This window comes from Eriocheir sinensis, unplaced genomic scaffold (assembly GCF_024679095.1).
Source record: "Eriocheir sinensis breed Jianghai 21 unplaced genomic scaffold, ASM2467909v1 Scaffold818, whole genome shotgun sequence".
NCBI lineage: Eukaryota > Metazoa > Arthropoda > Malacostraca > Decapoda > Varunidae > Eriocheir > Eriocheir sinensis.
This window is the reverse complement of record NW_026112184.1, coordinates 5,001-24,518: the sequence shown is the minus strand read 5'-3', so window position 1 is coordinate 24,518 and position 19,518 is coordinate 5,001.

The window sequence follows — 19,518 nt, the reverse complement described above, 5'->3', positions numbered from 1 at the left end:
GCTGTGGTGTAGACAGAACAAACAAAACCCTCACATGCTTCCGATGTGCTAGTAGAGAGTTGCAGTTCTTCTCCAAGCTGTCCAAGACTGCACTGATATTCTTTACTTTTGAGGAGAATGTTCAGACCCCTCTTCTTTCCCAGCCCTGAGAGGCCACTGTTAGAATCGCAGCCCGTTAGTGCATGGAATCCTGGTAAGGCTCTGCACAGTTGTGGTCCTAGATCTTGGGCAAGACTGTGGATAGGCAGATACCTCACTTTGTCTTTAGCTCCTGTTCGAAACCACAGTTCCTGGCAGTGTAGGTTGCTGTAGTGAAATGTGGACAGGACAGCTACATCTGTGTCCGGGGATTGAATGATTATTCTGCTGTGATCATATGATGCATGTTTGGCATGCAGTAGCAGCCGTGTGTCAGCCTCTTCGTGGTCTGACTTGAGGTTGGCTAGGTCTTCACAGTGCCCTTTTATGACTCGAACTGACCTTGTTGAATTTTTGAAACCACCACCGATGACAAGTTCTTGTCCATCAGGCAGATTATCAACACCCATTTGGCACCAGGTTTCTGCCAGGAATGCATTTAGGTTAACTTTGTTGTGTTGGTTGCTTGTACTTGGACCACTGCTTTGGGACTGGTGTGTCTGGACCTTGAATGTTGACCTGTAAGCCTGCAGATGCACCACGTTTCCTTCGCTCCCCAGCCTTGATTGACAGATCAAGGTAGCGGTCAAAGACAACATCAACACGCCGACATCCATTTTTACCAAGCGGTGCAATAAGCTGGTTGTAATATTTGGAAGCCATTTCACCGAAGGTCACTACCCCACCAAACTTTGTTACCTGTATCACTGCCATTGCATCAAAGAGGTGTGCTGAACACTTCCCACTGGCTATTGGTGGCGGATTTGGTTGAACTTGAATCCTTTTCTCCAACTCCGTAAGGAGTACGCCTTTGTTTGTCTTCCTTAGACTGCCATCAGGATGTGCAAGGGAGTATGGTACTGTTGCAAGTTCATAACTTAGTACATCTTTCAAGTCAATATCTCGAGCTCTTGCTGCAATCACAAGTCGACCAAAAAGGTCACGGTCAGCACTAAAAGTTAGTACCTTATTGTCAGCTGTTTTCACTGTTTTCTTCTTTGCTAGAGAGGCAAATGTTTTGATCTTCAGGTTTGGTATAGCATTAAAAAAATTCACGTTATTGGTATTTAGTCTCTGTTCAACAAAGTCCATCATCTGAGTAGTGCCGGCGTCGTAGGAATTCAGTAGGCATGCGGCAGCATCTGGCGGCATCACAACTCCAGTTGCAATGTTGACAAGTGGTGAGACACAATGCTCGTCCTCATCCAGGGAAAAGGGATCTGTCATCATCCCTGATGTTATGATCCTTATCAGTTTCTGAATATCTGCTTCATCTCTCTCAACCCTCTTTGATGCTCCTTCTCTGTGAGTACCCACACGATCTGAGTCATGTAGGCCACATCTCATTCATTGCTGTTGCTATTGCTGCTCGTTCATGCCATGTCAGAAACCATCGTTCCAGTGCTCCTGGTCTCTTACTAATGCCTACGATGCCACCACTTGTCTTGCTGTCGAGGTTGATGGATTGTTCTAGCGCCATGTCTGTCCATACCTGAGCAAATGGTTTGGTTGACCGACTTATGGCGTGGTTCCCAGACATGAACTCATGGTGTACATCAGGATGGGTCTTTGCTAACTGGTTCATATCGGCCAAGTAAACTGGAAGCCACCTGGAGTAGTTGGGACGATCCATTGAGAAGAAGTGAGGGGTCATTGCAGCAGTGGTTGATAGGTGGAGAAACCAGTCTCCTGTCCTTTCTGCCTTGATGAACTCGAGAAGTAGTTGTACCATGACCACATAGTCATTCCAGTAGGTGAATAGCTGAGACTTGCATTTTGCATCATTTTGAAATCTGGTGAGCTCTGCCTGGAGTGTCGCAAGTGCATCACACATTTTCAACATGGCGTCCTGGACATCTCTTGCATTTTCTAGAGCCAGCTGGCAATGAGTGGCTTCCTCAATAAGTGCCTGTTGATTCACATGAGTTCTGTTCTGTTTGGAGAGCCATTCCACAAAGGAACGCCACTGTAGTCGAAACATGGCTTCCATAACTATTTTGTGGGCCCTCACTCCACGGTTGTAAGATTTCCCCTTCAGAATGGCTGTGGTTACAGAGGAACCATAAATGCCAGACTCTACAATAAGATCCTCGATCCCAGACATTTCATACTTCTTCCCCAGCAGCGCCAGGTAGTTGATGGCAATGTGAAAACCTCCCATCCGTAGAACGGTATCTTCAAATTCTTCTTTCAACCGCCACTGTATCTCTTTCGCCTTCATATAGATTGCAAGATCGAATGTGATAACGCTATCCTTCTGACCAAGGCTTGCCATCATGGACTGCACAGCTTTCATGAGAGTGTAGACAGTGCTGAATTCAGTTGGAGAACCATTTATCATTGGGCAGTAACCAATGTTGGTGCTAGTGGGAACATTGGTGTGAACCATTGCTTGAAAGGCACTCCAACCAGGCACTTTCTGCTGCTCTGTGGGGAGCAGATCAACTTCAAACAGTTTCGGCGTCATTCTGACCAAAGCCCAAGCAAGGTCTACCTGAGAAGCAGCTGCATGAAGATTTTCAGTACATTTGAACCACTCTGTTTCTACCTGTCCCAAAAAATTGGTAACAGGAGGATGCTTTCCGTACGCACTGTACTCTTTCATGAGTTGACATATCCCTGTTGACTTGAGCGACCGGGTCCTTTCTGTGTGGTCGGCATAGACTGTCCTCATGGGTGCTGGACCAAACTTCCCTCGCTGGTAGAGGACCATAGTTGTAGCGTGAGTTGTTAGTTTGCCATCAAGTGTCTCTTCGTTGATGTCATTATTGTCCCCTGCAACTTGGACGAAACTGCCTGGGCGGATGTTTGATGGAACCACCACTCCAAACAAATCACTTTTGGCTAGAATCTCTTTGGCGAGACTAGTATCCATTACTTGTACCTTTTCATAAGAAACACAGTGACCCATTCTGTTCAGGATGGTGATTAGCAGCTTTGAACGTGTCATATGGTGGATTGCAAGGCCCAAGGCAGCATGTTTGGGCATGTTTGTGCAGGCATTAGTTGCACAGTGCATAATGTCCTGTGCTAGCATCACAACACGTCTTTCATCTGATGAGCTGCTACATTCAGGTGATGACAAATCACCCTCGCCTTCCTTGTCTGAATTTGTGATGATCCACCTTAGTAGCCAATAGAGTTTGTCTGGTATCAGTGACTTAGATTTGGTCAGTGATAAGTCTGAGATGTTAGGCGGCCTTAATGATATGCCTTGGCAGTCACTGATCTCAGACTTGATAAGCAGCTGTCTGGTACAGCAACTTTACTGGATCACCTTTATCCACAGCAGCTGCAGTTAGAGGATACTCACTGATTGTTGAATTGGATTGATAAACAGAGTTCAGGATGTCTTTAACTGATATGGAACTAGAGTACAGGAGCTCTGATTTAGTCCGATCATGAGGCTGGTGGAAGACAATGTCACCTCCAAAGAATTTCTTTAGTCTCAGTTTCAGTCGCTGACTAGTGTACCTTTCACCCATCACTCCCTGTTCCTGCAGCATGGCTTTGTATCTGATTAGCAATGCTGATGTTTCAAAAGCTTTTCCATGTTGCAGTTCCATGGTAATCTGATCAGCTAATTCTCTGAACACTGCATCATAAGTAGTTTCTTGTCCACCTTCATGGAATGCAGCTGACATAAGGTTGGCCTTGCTGATGTATGAAGCATGACAAGTTTTATGATACCTGGCTTCAGCTGCAATTAAGTCATTGTTGACACCACGTGTGACCCGCAGCAGATTATCATCACCCTTTGCGATGGCGGCCTGCATTATTGTCTCACATGCTTGGAATGTACTGACCCTGAACATCTCCTTCACCTTTTTGTGTTAGTCTTTGCAAAACAAACATTTGGTCCAATCAGTGGTGGTGCAGTGTCCCCTGGATACCCTGGTTGTCCCAGCTGAACCAGACAGTGTTGTTGATGAGAGTGAAATTTGCTGTTTGTATCGCAAATTCTCCTTACTAGTCCATTTTGCATAGCAATTTGAGTGCCATTTACATTAATATTTGATAAGATGTCCAGATCAGACTTCAATCGCTCATACACATCATCTTGGCGTAGTTTGAGGGCAGCAACTAGTGTTTGTATGGAGGATTTCTTAGGCTTTCTTAAGATTTCTTGTGTGCCCACCTGGCAGACAATGCACTTGTTGAAATCTGTCAGCTTCCTTCGTTTAGATGGTTTGAGATTCAGTTCTTCTAGACCCTCTACATTTGCCATTGCTGCAGCTCATTTAACCTATAAGAACAAAAGAAAAGTATACATTAACTCACCTACAGTCTGTAATTAATCCTCTATTCACACTATGTAAAATATGATAATATATGGTAAACAAAATGAAGTAAACAAAATATGGTAACCCAAAACATACATGCCTAATTTTATGTTTATATCAATGTTAAAAAGGTATTGATACAACTGAATAAATGTTGTACATCTGGAAGTAGTACTCGGTACAGAGAGACACCCAGATTTAAAGGTGCGGAGTGACTATGGATTGTTGATACTAACGTTCTTCCTGCGGTAATAATAATTGATGTATGTTGCTCATTCTTTCACAAGATATAATAGAATAATAGGGGCAGTTTTTGGTGGCATAAGAAACAATTTATGTTTTATATGAAAGGAAGGAGAAGTAGTCACAATATGATACAAAAATGGAAAACTAGCATTTTCTTCCACTCTTCTTGCATTTCACGTAATACCCTCATCAGAAGTGAGGTAAAAGACAAACTTCAAATACATGTACTGATAGAGTATTTCATTGCGAACCATTTGATATATAACACATGTATTTTTCGTCCAAAATAACTCTGATTCCTGTTAATAGAATGAAGTGATTACGCAAAAAAAAATTTTCTCACTTTTTTTTTGTAAATCGGTCTATATTTTTTAAGTGATACCACAATTTAAAACCACAAACTACCTAGGGGTGTTCCAGAGGGTCTACCCAACGATCCTATCAAGCCAAACCTTATCTGTAGGGGGTGTTGAACGATTCCTAAATTTCACGGACCCTGCTGCTGGACTAAATGGCTTTCGGTGCTGCGCCACCTGACTACCCCCTCATCATTGAAGGCACAACCATCGAGTGGGCCAACTCTTATCAATATCTCGGAGTCTGGATAGATTCCAGACTGACCTTTGCCCCTCAGATCCAGTACCTAAGAGAAAGACTGGACACCAGACTAGCCGTCCTCCGCAGCATTGGCGGCCTGAAAGGAGGGGCTAGCCCAAAGGTCAGAAAACTATTCTTCACACATGGAGTACGATCTCTCTTGGACCACTGCGCACCATGCCTCGCAGCCCTTCCAGAGAAGCTGATGGCGAGGCTTGAAGCGAAGCAGAACACCGCCCTCCATGCTATTCTGGGCGCCCCCCCGTGGACTAAGACGGTGACCCTGCGAGCGGAGCTCCGCACCCCAGCACTCAGACACAGGGTGACCCAATTCACCGCCTCGCCAATCGCAAAAATGGCACACTCAGAGAAAGAATACTCTGCCCCTCGACGAGTCCTTGCTGCCGCAGCCATAGACCGACGCCTCCACCTCCGCCCCAGTTGGGTCCAGGCTGCCGGAGAAACACTCCTCACAACAGGGATACACGACCTTGTCCGCACGAAGGGCAGAGACCTCCCGCACCAAGGACACCAGCGCCCTCCCCCGTGGGACCCTCCATTCCCAGCCATCACTGGCTCCTGGCTTCCACTCGCGAAGGCCCTTCTAAACCCGTCTGTTCTCAGGCAGGAGGCCCTTCAACGCATCCGGCCCTTCTCCTCTGACCATGCCACAACAGTCTACACGGATGGTTCCGTCGACCCCGAGACAGGAAGGGCGGGAGCTGCGCACGTCATCGGTGAACACAGAAGACTGACGAGGATAACGGATGGAGCCTCATCCCTCCAGGCAGAACTTGTCGCCATCCTTGAGGCCCTTCGGCACTGCCAGCAAATAAACACTCCAAGCACGCTGATCCTCTCAGACTCGCTTGCGGCGCTCCAGACGCTCCGCAACCCCGAACCCCAAGACAACGTCAAACTGATCACAGAAATCCACAACCTGGCAACCTCTATGCGTTCGAAGGGAGGAAAAATCACCTTACACTGGATCCCCAGATATGTCGGGATCAAGGGAAATGAAAGGGCCGACGCTGCCGTCCGGGAGGCAGCCCTCAAGCCAAACACCGATAAAAAAGTGCATCCCAGCCTCTCCAGCACCACCCTCAAAATCAGGGCCGTCACAAACAACCTCTGGCGCGGTGATCTAGCAAACGAACTGGCCGCGGGGTCACCCTCCGCCACGTGGTATGCCCGAGCGACTGGACTCCGCCCACCCAACATACCGTCGAAAACTCCTCTGCTGGCACGGCTGGACCTCCACCGCCTCAGGCTAGGATTCCAGTCACCTCCAAACATGGTACGAGACACCCCTCCCGACCCTTGCCCGCACTGCAATTCGCCATCACCAACACCCCTGTTGCACTACCTGCTCGACTGCCAAGACACAAACATCCTCAGAGATGGCATGGCTCCAGAGAGGGACCAACACTCCAGACAAAATGCAGCTGCAGCTATAATAGCACGCACCCCGGACGTCGTACTCCTCCAGCTCTGCGAAGATACGCCAACCCCCAGATAAGACCTGAGCTCACGCCCGCACGGCTATGGGGTGCATTCAACACTCCGTAAATGCGGACATGTTGACTCCCCATGGCTCAGGGCGGCGAGCACAGCTCACCGACCCACACCTCTGCAGGGCTCTAAACATAGCCCATCCAGTCACCGAACTGGTAAATATCAAAGAAGAAGAAGAAGATCCACTTACCATTCTCACCTCAACACCAGGGGAAGGAACATCTCTCTACTAGCTGCTGATGAAGGGTTAAGAACCCGAAATCCGGATCCAGCCAAATGACTAGCTACGGCGAAGTCATACAACTCCTATCAAAAGAGAATAGAACACTACTAAGACAAATAGAAAGTACATTGAAGAAAATAATAAACGCCGACCTAGCCATCACTTTTAACAAAACATATATATATATATATATATATATATATATATATATATATATATATATATATATATATATATATATATATATATATATATATATATATATATATATATATTACAGCAAAGGAGACAGCTCAAGGGTACAAAAAAAGGAAACAATAATAAAAAAAGCCCGTTACTCGCTGCTCCTAAAAAGAATCCAGGGAGGTGGTCGAAAGAGGGGTCAATTTCGTGAGGAGAGGTGTCCTAATACCCTCCTCTTGAAGGAGTTCAAGTCGTAGGCAGGGGGAAATACAGATGAAGGAAGATTGTTCAAGAGTTTACCAGCGTGAGGGATGAAAGAGTGAAGATGCTGGTTAACTCGTGCGTGAGGGATTTGAACAGTAAAGGAATGAGCATGAGAAGAAAGTCGTGTGCAGCGTGGCCGCGGGAGGAGGGGAGGCATGTAGTTAGCAAGTTCAGAAGAGCAGTCAGCGTGAAAATAACGATAGAAGATAGAAAGAGAGGCAACATCGCGGCGGAATTTAAGAGGTAGAAGATTATCAGTAAGAGGAGGAGAGCTGATGAGACGAAGAGCCTTAGACTCCACTCTGTTCAATAGAGCTGTGTGAGTGGAGACCCCCCCCCCCCACACACACACACACGTGAGATGCATACTCCATACGAGGGCGGACAAGGCCCCTGTATATGGATAGCAACTGTGCGGGGGAGAAGAACTGGCGGAGATGATACAGAACGCCCAACCTCGAGGAAGCTGATTTAGTGAGAGAGGAGATGTAAAGTTTCCAGTTAAGATTTTGTGTTAAGGATAGACCGAGGATGTTTAGTGTTGAAGATGGTGACAGCTGAGTGTTGTCGAAGAATAGGGGATAGGTGTCTGGAAGATTGTGTCGAGTTGATAGGTGGAGAAATTGGTTTTTTGAGGCATTGAAGGACACAAGGTTCCTTTTACCCCAATCGAAAATAATAGTAAGGTCTGAGGTTAAGCGTTCTGCAGCCTCCAGCCTTGAGTCATGTAATTCCTGTTGAGAAGGTCTTCTGTTGAATGAAGTTGAATAATGCAGAGTGGAGTCATCAGCGTATGAGTGGATAGGACAACTTGTTATGGAAAGAAGATCATTGATGAATGACAGGAAGAGAGTGGGTGATAGAACAGAGCCCTGTGGAACACCACTGTTGATTGGTTTAGGGGAAGAACAGTGACCGTCTACCACAACAGAGATAGAACTGCCGGAAAGGAAACTGGAGATAAAGGAACAGAGAGAAGGATATAATGCGAAAGAGGGCAGTTTAAAAAGCAAAGACTTGTGCCAGACTCTATCGAAGGCTTTCGATATGTCTAGCACAACTGAGAAAGTTTCACCGAAACGGCTATGAGAGGATGACCAAGAATCAGTTAAGAGAGTAAGAAGATTGCTAGTAGAACGCCCCTTGCGGAACCCATACTGGCGATCAGATAGAAGGTTAGAAGTGGAAAAGTGCTTTTGAATCTTCCGGTTAAGGAATGATTAAAAAGCTTTAGATAGACAGGAAAGTAAAGCTATTGGGCGGTAGTTTGAGGGATTGGAACGGTCACCCTTCTTAGGCACAGGCTGTATGAAGGCGCACTTCCAGCAGGAAGGAAAGGTAAATGTTGATAGGCAGAGGCGAAAGAGTTTGACCAGGCAAGGTGTCAGCACGGAGGCACAGTTTAAGGACAATGGGAGGCACTCCATCAGGTCTACAAGCCCTCTGAGAGTTGAGGCCAGAGAGAGCATATAAAACATCATTCTTAAGAATCTTAATAACAGGCATTAAGGAGTCAGAGGGGGGCTGAGTAGGAGGAATAATTATGCCCAGAATCGTTCAGAGTGAAGTTGTTGCAGAAAGTTTGAGCGAAGAGTTCAGCCTTAGAGATAGATGAGACAGCGGTGCTGCCGGCAGAGTTAAAGAGAGTGTAACTACGTGGTTGCTAGTTACGCGCCCACGCCTTACAAAGCTCGTACACAGCCAACACCGGCTGTGTGCTAACGCTCGTACTATGCAACTACGTAGTTGCTAGTTCCGCGCCCACGCCATTGTAACCTTGTACATAGCCACACCGGCCTGTGTTTAACGCTCGTACGGCAATCCTCCCGAGCTTATATATATGCCTGACTTGTGTAAATAAATCAGTTGATTAGGTATCACCATTGGTCTCACTTGTCCTCTCTAGATCACGGAGCTCCTGTTAGTAGCGACTTGTTACAATGGTGACCCCGGAGTGACGGCCTCGTCCCTTCGACCCTCGACATGCCGACCAAGGGCGGCACGCCGCCTCCCAAGCTCTACAGCCGCGGCAGCGCAGGTCAAGCTCCCGATCTTTTCGGTGATAGACCCCCCAACATGGTTCCGGCGGGCGGAGGTGCAATTCCGCCTGAAGAGAGTAACCAGCCCTACGACTCAGGCCGACCACGTCCTTGCGGCCCTCCCTGACGAACTCTTTCCCCGCATCTCGGAGTGGCTAATATCCAAGGGCGACTCGGCCATCGGGTACAGCGACCTCAAGAACTTCCTCCTGCAGCGGTACGAGTGACGCAGCTCTTGCAGCTTGCCAAGCAGCCTCCTGGTGACCAGATACCTTCAGACGCTCTCCTCGAGATGAAGGCACTAGGAAGACTTCCCCCAGCAGCCGACAAAACAGTGAGACAGCTGGACTTGCTTCGCGCCTTTTGGCTTCTCTGTCTCCCAGTATCCATTCGTGCAGTCATCCCCAACGTCGAAGAAATGGACGAAGACGACCTGCGGCAGATGGCAGACCGCCTAAATGATGCACAGGCTGCAGCGGGCCGCCACATCAACGCCGTACCCCTTGCCTCATCAACAGCAGCCCCGCCAGACGATGAGGACATCGCGGCAGTCAGAAACACTCCATCACGTGCCCGACAGCCGCCAGCACGACGGCACCCCAACTCACGACCACGCCAGCAGCAAAACAGCGGAGACTTTGCCGATGGCCTGTGCTATTTTCACGCTAAGTTCGGCCCTGAGGCTAGAAACTGTAAACCAGGTTGCACTTGGCCAAAAAACGTGTAAGACAGCCGCCGCCTATAGCGGCGACCCCAGGTGGCACCACGACCTCCCTCCTACACGACCCCGCAACAGACATCCGCTTCCTGGTGGACACCGGCGCCGGCCGCTCCCTCCTGCCAGCCTCTCAGTTGAGGAAGCCCCACCAACCGCAGCCCGATATCAGACTCACCGCAGCCAACGGCACACCGATTCCTACATACGACCGCCAGCACCTTGACATCCGCATTGGCAACCGTACGTACGGATGGAGCTTTCTGGTGGCCGACGTGACCATCCCTCTGCTCGGAGCGGATTTCCTGGCACACTACCAGCTCCTCGTCGACGTCTCCAGGAGTAGGTTGGTCGACACAGCCTCCCTCGCCGCCACCCCCATCGCAGCTGACCCGGATGACTTCACAATTCAGGTGATTGATGCCGCAGACGACTTTGCACACCTTCGCAACTCCTTCCCCGACGTATTCAAACTCGAGCTTCAAGCAGCGACCACAGGTTCCGGTCAAGCACGGGATCTGTCACCACATCAAAACGTCGGGCCCGCCAATGTTCTCCAGGTTTCGTCGGTTAGCACCCGACAAACTAGCAGCGGCAAAACAGACGTTCGTGGAGTTGGAACGCCTCGGCATCTGTCAAAAGGCACCAAGTCCCTGGGCATCCCCTCTCCACATAGTGGTAAACAAGGATAGCTCACTTCGCCCCTGTGGAGACTACAGACGCCTCAACATGCAGACAGAGCCAGACCACTACTTACTGCCCAACACCACCACTGTCACCTCCTTCCTCTACGGCGCCAAAATATTTTCCAAGATCGACCTACTGAAGGGGTACTACCAGGTACCAATGCACCCAGAAGACATCCCCAAAACCGCCGTCACCACGCCCTTTGGTACGTTCACCTTCAACTACAGTTGTTTTGGCCTTAGAAACGCTGGGGCCACATTCCAGCGGATGATGGACGGCATCTTAGGTGATTTGCCCTTCTGTGTCTGCTACATTGATGACATCCTCATCTACTCCTCCTCCAGACAAGAACACTTGCAACACATCTCTACAGTGTTAGTCCGCCTGCAACAAAACGGCATGGTAGTGCGTTATGATAAGTGCGTTTTCGGCGTCAAAGAGGTGGACTTCCTGGGACACCACCTCACTCCTGCAGGTGTTTCACCTCTCACAGAGAAAGTGACGGCAATCACGCAATTCCCCGCACCATCCACAGTCAAGGCCCTACAAGAATTAGTACATGGGATTGGTGAAATACTACCACCGCTTCCTGCCCGGCATCGCATCAATCATGGCCCCCTTGTACAGTGCACTCGCAGGAAAACCCAAGGATCTGACGTGGGGGGCCCCTCATGCATAGGCATTTTAGCAGAAGGCCAAGGAAGCTCTCGCCGCTACCGCCCTCCTCGCTTTCCCGAGCCCGGGGAAGCCTCTCCTTCTCACCAGAGACACCAGCAACATCGCCATCGGAGCTGTGCTCGAGCAAATGATCAAAGGGCAGCCCCGCCCCCTGGGTTTCTTCAGCCGTAGGCTAGAAAAGTCCGAAAGGAACTACTCCACCTTTGATCGGGAACTCCTCGCCGTGCACCAAGCTATTCGACACTTTCGCCATTTTTTCGAGGGTATTACCTTTACGAGACAAGCTGATGCATGGTCCTCCCGCTAGCGCCGCCATCTCTCTGCCATCGCTGAATTCAACTGGTCCCTTCGTCACCTGCCAGGCAAGAAGAACCCTGTAGCCGATGCCCTCTCCAGAGTCCCCATCGACGCAGTACAATTAGGGCTCGACTACACCCAACTCGCCAAGGAGCAGCAATAGGACCGGAGACGGCAGCTTGCAGAACCGCCATCACCTCCCTCACGTGGAAGGACATCCTCGTGGACGAGAAAGGTACCACGATTCGCTGCGACATCAGCACTGGTCGGCCGCGACCGTGGATACCAGCTTCTCTCCGTCGACATGTGTTCAGCCTCATCCATGGCTTGTCACATCCATCTCGACGTGCGACAGCACGCCTTCTGAAGCAGAAATTCGTATGGCACAACATCTCCAGAGACGCGAAGGACATGGTCCGAACCTGCACCGCCTGTCAAACCTCTAAATTCATCGACACACCGAAACGGGTTCCGGATACTTCCACCAGCCACAGAGACGTTTTGGACATATCCACGTCGACGTTGTGGGTCCCCTACCTCCGTCAGAAGGACGTCGCTACCTCTTCAACGTCGTGTATCGTTCAACGAAATGGCCTGAAGCAGTACCCATGTCCGACGGTACTTCCGAATCCTGCGCCGCTGCTCTGCTCTCCGGGTGGATCACAAGATTCGGCATCCCCGAACACATCACATCCGACCGAGACACCTCTTTCACTTCCATACATCATACCACGCCCTATAACCCGGAAGCCAACGGCATGGTGGAGCGTTTCCACAGAATCCTGAAGGCTGCTTTGATGTCCCGATGCAGCAACACAACGTGGTTATCGCAGCTTCGCTGGGTCCTTCTCGGCCTTCGGGCGACTCCAAAGGAAGAGCTCGAAGTCTCACCAGCAGAGATAGTGTACGGCGAGCCCCTCGTGGTTCTCGGTGAGCTCTTCTCCGACAATCCCTCCAGCGATGGCATAAACCGACTTCGACGCATCGTCGGGAAGTTCGCCCCATGCAAACAGACTTACAAGCCATCCGAACACCGTTACGTCCCCCAGGATCTACATACTACGAAATACGTTTTTCTCCGTACCGACACCCACAAGCCTTCTCTCACGCCTCCGTACTCGGGCCCTTACGAAGTCATCGAGAGGAAGGAGAAAGCATTCCTGCTGCGGATCAAAGGCGCCGACGATTGGGTCTCCATAGATAGCCTAAAGCCAGCGTATCTTCAGGAAGACGATTTCCCTCCAGAACTGTTCTCCAGGCGTCTTCGCTGAGGGGGGTAGTATTGTAACTACGTAGTTGCTAGTTACTCGCCCATGCCTTACAAACCTCGTACACAGCCAACATCGGGTGTCTGCTAACGCTCGTACTATGCAACTACGTAGTTGCTAGTTCCGCGCCCACGCCATTGTAACTTTGTACATTTTTTTTCTTTTTTTTTTACAACAAAGGAGGCAGCTCAAGGGCACACAAAAAAAGAAAACAATAATAAAAAAAAGCCCGCTACTCGCTGCTCCTAAAGTAAAACAAAAGAGGTGGCTGAAAGGAAGATCAAATACAGGAGGAGAGGTGTCCTGATACCCTCCTCTTGAAAGAGTTCAAGTCGTAGGCAGGAGGAAATACAGATGAAGGAAGATTGTTCCAGAGTTTACCAGCGTGAGGGAAGAAAGAGTGAAGATGCTGGTTAACTCTTGCATAAGGGGTTTGGACAGTATAGGGATGAGCATGAGTAGAAAGTCGTGTGCAGCGGGGCCGCGGGAGGGGGGGAGGCATGCAGTTAGCAAGTTCAGAAGAGCAGTCAGCGTGGAAATATCGATAGAAGATAGAAAGAGAGGCAACATTGCGGCGGAATTTAAGAGGTAGAAGACTATCAGTATGAGGAGGAGAGCTGATGAGACGAAGAGCCTTAGCCTCCACTCTGTCCAGAAGAGCTGTGTGAGTGGAGCCCCCCCACACATGAGATGCATACTCCATACGAGGGCGGACAAGGCCCCTGTATATGGACAGCAACTGTGCAGGGGAGAAGAACTGGCGGAGACGATACAGAACGCCCAGCCTCGAGGAAGCTGATTTAGTAAGAGATGAGATATGAAGTTTCCAGTTGAGATTTTGAGTTAAGGATAGACCGAGGATGTTTAGTGTTGAGGAAGGTGATAGCTGGGTGTTGTCAAAGAATAGGGGATAGTTGTTTGGAAGATTGTGTCGAGTGGATAGGTGGAGAAACTGTGTTTTTGAGGCGTTGAAGGACACCAGGTTCTTCTTGCCCCAATCGGAAATAATAGTAAGGTCTGAGGCTAAGCGTTCTGCAGCCTCCAGATTTAAGTCGTTAAGTTCCTGAAGGGTGGGTCTTCTATTAAAAGAAGTTGAGTAATGCAGAGTGGAATCATCGGCGTAGGAATGGATAGGACAGTTCGTTTTGGAAAGAAGATCATCAATGAACAACAGATAAAGAGTGGGAGATAGGACAGAACCCTGTGGGACACCACTGTTAATAGATTTAGGGGAAGAACAGTGACCGTCTACCACGGCAGAAATAGAACGGTCAGAAAGGAAACTGGAGATAAAGGTACAGAGAGAAGGATAGAAACCGTAGGAGGGTAGTTTAGAAAGCAAAGATTTGTGCCAGACCCTATCAAAAGCTTTTGATATGTCCAGCGCAATAGCAAAAGTTTCACCGAAACGGGTAAGAGAGGATGACCAAGAGTCAGTTAAGAAGGCTAGGAGATCACCAGTAGAACGCCCCTTGCGGAACCCATACTGGCGATCAGATAGAAGGTCAGAAGTGGAAAGGTGCTTTTGAATCTTCCGGTTAAGGATTGATTCAAAAGCTTTAGATAGACAAGAAAGTAAAGCTATAGGACGGTAGTTTGAGGGATTGGAGCGGTCACCCTTCTTAGGCACAGGCTGTATGAAGGCATACTTCCAGCAAGAAGGAAAGGTAGATGTTGACAGGCAGAGGCGAAAGAATTTGACCAGGCAGGGTGACAGCACGGAGGCACAGCCACACCTGCCTGTGTTTAACGCTCGTACGGCAACCCTCCCGAGCTTATATATATATATATATATATATATATATATATATATATATATATATATATATATATATATATATATATATATATATATATATATATATATATATATATATATATATATATATATATATATATGCTGGACGTGTTACTTGGGTTCCATTTCTCAGTCAAGAGACTCCGTGGGAGGGAGATATGTAAACACTTTGCACAGCTTCTGTAGTTTAATATTCTTCTTTAGTAGTACACTTCACTTTGACTCTTCACTAACCACTAGCTTACTATGACTGGGACTGGCCCTCTCTCGCCCTCTTCTCCTATATATATCCAGAACAGTACAGTCTAGAATATTACAGTATATTTCAGATCATACAAGAACATGTAGCAAAAATATATGCGAGTTGGCAACACTTCCCGCCTGGCGCCTGGCCGCGCCCCGCGGGGCGCGGACGGCTCGCCTTGCTCCCCGCCCCTTTGCTCGTTTCTCCGGGAGCCTTCTAGAGGCCTATGGTCGCCGGGGGAAGCTTCCAGCACAACAATATATATATATATATATATATATATATATATATATATATATATATATATATATATATATATATATATATATGCCTGACTTGTGTAAATAAATCAGTGGAATGCCAGCACTCCTCGGGCGAGCAGCTGGGGGGTCCTTCTGCGGCCTGGTTATCCTCGCTTTGGGCTCCCCCGCAGCATCAAGTCGACCGGTCGGCTGCTCGCCCGTGCACCGCTGCGGGTGTCTACTGGGCGCCTGCCCGGAGAGCCCGTGCCTCCGTCGCTGCTCACCGGCTGTTACCCGTGGCTGTGGCGGCGGCGGAGGCGTCCCTACACCCGCCGAGACTTGAATTGCCCGTCCCCCCTTACAGGGCCGCCTTTTGGCCAAAGGCCCTGTCCCCCTATTATGGGGGGTAAATCTCAAGAAGTGTAAATAAATCAGTTGCTTAGCTATCACCATTGGTCTCACTTGTCCTCTCTAGATCACGGAGCTCCTGTTAGTAGCGACTTGCTACAAGAGGGGGGAAAGATGAAGAAGTGAACTTAGAGGAGATATTTTTGGCTAGGAGCCAGAAGTCTCTGGAAGAATTAGAGAAAACAAGGTTTTTACATTTACTATTAATGAAAGAGCTTTTGGTAAGTCGAAGAATAGATTTGGTACGATTCCGGGTATAAATGGAAAGATCATGGTTACCGGGAGTTCGAAGGCTCTGGTACTTTTTGTGAACTGCCTCTCTATCTTTGATAGCACGATAACAACCGTGATTAAACCAAGTCTTTTTAGCATGAAGAATAGGGAAAGTACGTGGAATGTATGCCTCCATTCCAGAGACAATCACCTCTGTGATGCGCTGGGCACACACAGAGGAGTCTCTCTCCTCGAAACAGTAATCATTCCACGGGAAATCAGGAAAGTGCATCGTCATGTCGTCCCACCGAGCTGAAGCAAAGAGCCAGAAGATTCGCCTTTTCGGTGGTCCACAGGATGTACAGGAGTGATAGGACAGGATACAGAAATAAGGTTGTGATCGGAGGAGGCTAACGGAGAGAACAGTTTGACAGAGCAACCAGAAGGGTTAGAGCAGTGGTTTTTAACCTTTTTCAATGTATGCACCCCTTTCAAATCAGCAGTCAGCTCTAGCATCCCCTGAATTGATGAAATACAATGTTAATGGCATGTGTAATAATAACAAAATCAAGTGTTCATTTTTTAATCTTAGCTGACAAAGCTTACAATCTTCCGTGACTCTCTCTTCTAGGCAGGGAAAATTTACCCAATTCCCCAGCTTTGCATGCCTAATTCACAAGCATAGCAGGGCACTATAACAGAAAACCTTATTCCCGATAACCGATAACTGATAATGAAAAACCTTATCGGTGATAACCGATATCCGTTAACTGGAGACTCAAATATAGACGATAACCAATAACCGATAGCCGATATAAATCCACAATTCCGATACTAGCTAGCGACAAGTCCGATAGGCTAAAACGATACTATATTGATATTTCAAATGAAGAACATAGATGAATTCAAATTTTCATTATCTGTATTTTAGAAAACTTATAAAACATGAACACCACACGTTGACATTTACCTATGGACGGTAATACTAGAAACGCCGGAACCAGTGTGTTATTTGGCGTCCCCACCATCAAAAGCTGGCGCTTTTGTTTACAAACAATGTTCTCTCGTGAACTGCGCATGCTCAGACCAGCAAGCGTAGACCTGTACACTCTCACAAAGCTTTTTAACCGTAATTAAGAGTTGCTGGAAGGCTGAATCAGACATACAGTACCACTACCATCATCCCCGCTGTTTTTAGAACGACACTGTACGAGTTGTATTTATATGTACAGAGTGTCGTTCTAGCAAAGGCGAAGATGGTGGTGGTGTATGTCTGATTCAGCCTTCCAGCAACTCTTAATGTGTTAAAAAGCTTTGTGAAACTGTACAGGGCTACGCTTACTGGTCTGAACATGCGCAGTTCACGAGAGACTAGTGTTTGTAAATAAAAGCGCCAGCTTTTGACGATGGGACACCAAATAATACAACACCGAGTGCCTTCAATACCATGGCATGGCCACAAACGAATATGGAATATCAAATTTGAGGCAGTGAATAATAATTTTTTGGGCAAAGTTAAATGATTTTACTCTTTGATATATTGATTTTTGAGTAACATAAAAAATAACCTAGTGATTTAATGTTGATAATCTAAGTATGAAATCTCTTCACCGAAGATATTTCATACCCCGAAGTTTTTTCATACAACACCGGGCCACGCATGCGCAGTAGGGTGGATACAACTTTTTTTTTCTGAGAGGCGGGAAAAAAGTATCGATTATCGCTAGTTTGGTTACAAAAGTAACGAAGATACCGATATATATATATATATATATATATATATATATATATATATATATATATATATATATATATATATATATATATATATATATATATATATATATATATATATATATATATATATATATATATATATATATATATATATATATATATATATATATATATATATATATATATATATATATATATATATATATATATATATATATATATATATATATATATATATATATATATATATATTTAAATAAGTAGCGGATGGCCAGTAACCCGATTTTGTTATCAGCGATAAAGTATCGCGATAACTTATCGCAATAACGCCCAGCTATGTATCACAAGGCAAGTGTTTCTTTAAATGCAGCCAATTTCTCGCTTGCAGTTACAATGTTAAATCCATTTCCCTGCAGAGAGAGATTAATTTCATTTAGTGCTGAAAACACATCAGCCAAAGAGGCAACCATTTGAACAAAACTGCGCTCATCGAAATATCTAGCCAGTTCTTGTCCCCGTCCACGGATAAATTGATGAATTTCTTCTTTCAGTTCAAACACACGAGATAGCACACGACCACGCGACCACTACCTCACTTCAGTTTGGTACAAAAGCACAGTGTGCTTTTGGCCGACTTGCTCACGAAGTGACTGAAACAATTGATGATTTACAGTACGGCTACGAATCAGGTTCACATCCGTAACACAAACATCCGAAGTTTTCTTCAGGTCTGGGGGCAACGTCCTTGCTGCCAGATCGTGACGATGAAGAAAGCAATGTGATTTTACGTTAGGAATTTCCTTTCTCATCAGTGCAGCAAACCCAGATTAGGTGTATCTCTAGTTCAGAACACTGCTATAGCAAAAAAGAAAAATCATTTATTAAAAAAATATAGTTTGCTTCAATTTTTCATGGACATCCTCGCACCCCCTAAAAACCTGACTCGCACCCCCTAGGGGTGCGAGCACCCCGGGTTAAGAACCACTGTGTTAGAGGTAATAAAGAGATCTATTATGTTGGACCTGTCTCCAAGACGGTCGGGAATACGTGTAGGGTGCTGAACCAACTGCCCTAGATCGTTGAGGAGAGCTAAGTTGTAGTATTTGTGGAGGCGGTGGCTGAATGGATAGCGTGACGGCGCCGCGTTCAGGACGACGCGAGTTCAACCCCCGCCCGGTGCCACCAAGCTGGGATTTTTCAGCCGCTGCCGAGTGGCTTAAAACTACCCACATGCTGTCCAGAAGACCACCTATCAACCCGGACTCTAGATTCTAGGATTAAAGATGAGCTCTGGGAGGGCAGCATGAGCCAATGCAAGATGGCGCCACTATAAACACTCGCTTGCGCCAGAACGGGCTGGGCCGACCATCAGGCCCCACCGGGAAGAAGCCTTGGGCCGACCATCAGGATCCACCAGGAAGAAGCCTGCCGGCGCAATAGGCCACAACATAAAAAAAAAAAATAAAAAAATGTTCACCAGGCTGGTCAGTGAAAGAGGATGAAAGCCAAAGCTGGTGGTGAACATTGAAATCTCCTAGGATTGATATTTCAGCGAGGGGAGAGTGGGTCAAGATGTGCTCCACTTTAGAGTTCAAATAGTCAAGTAATTTTCCATAAATATTAGGGTTAGGTGAGAGGTAAATAGTACAGATGTATTTAGTAATAGAATGACAATGAAGTCTTAGCCAGATGGTGGAAAATTCAGATGAGTCATGGTCGTGGGTACGAGAGCAAGTGATGTCG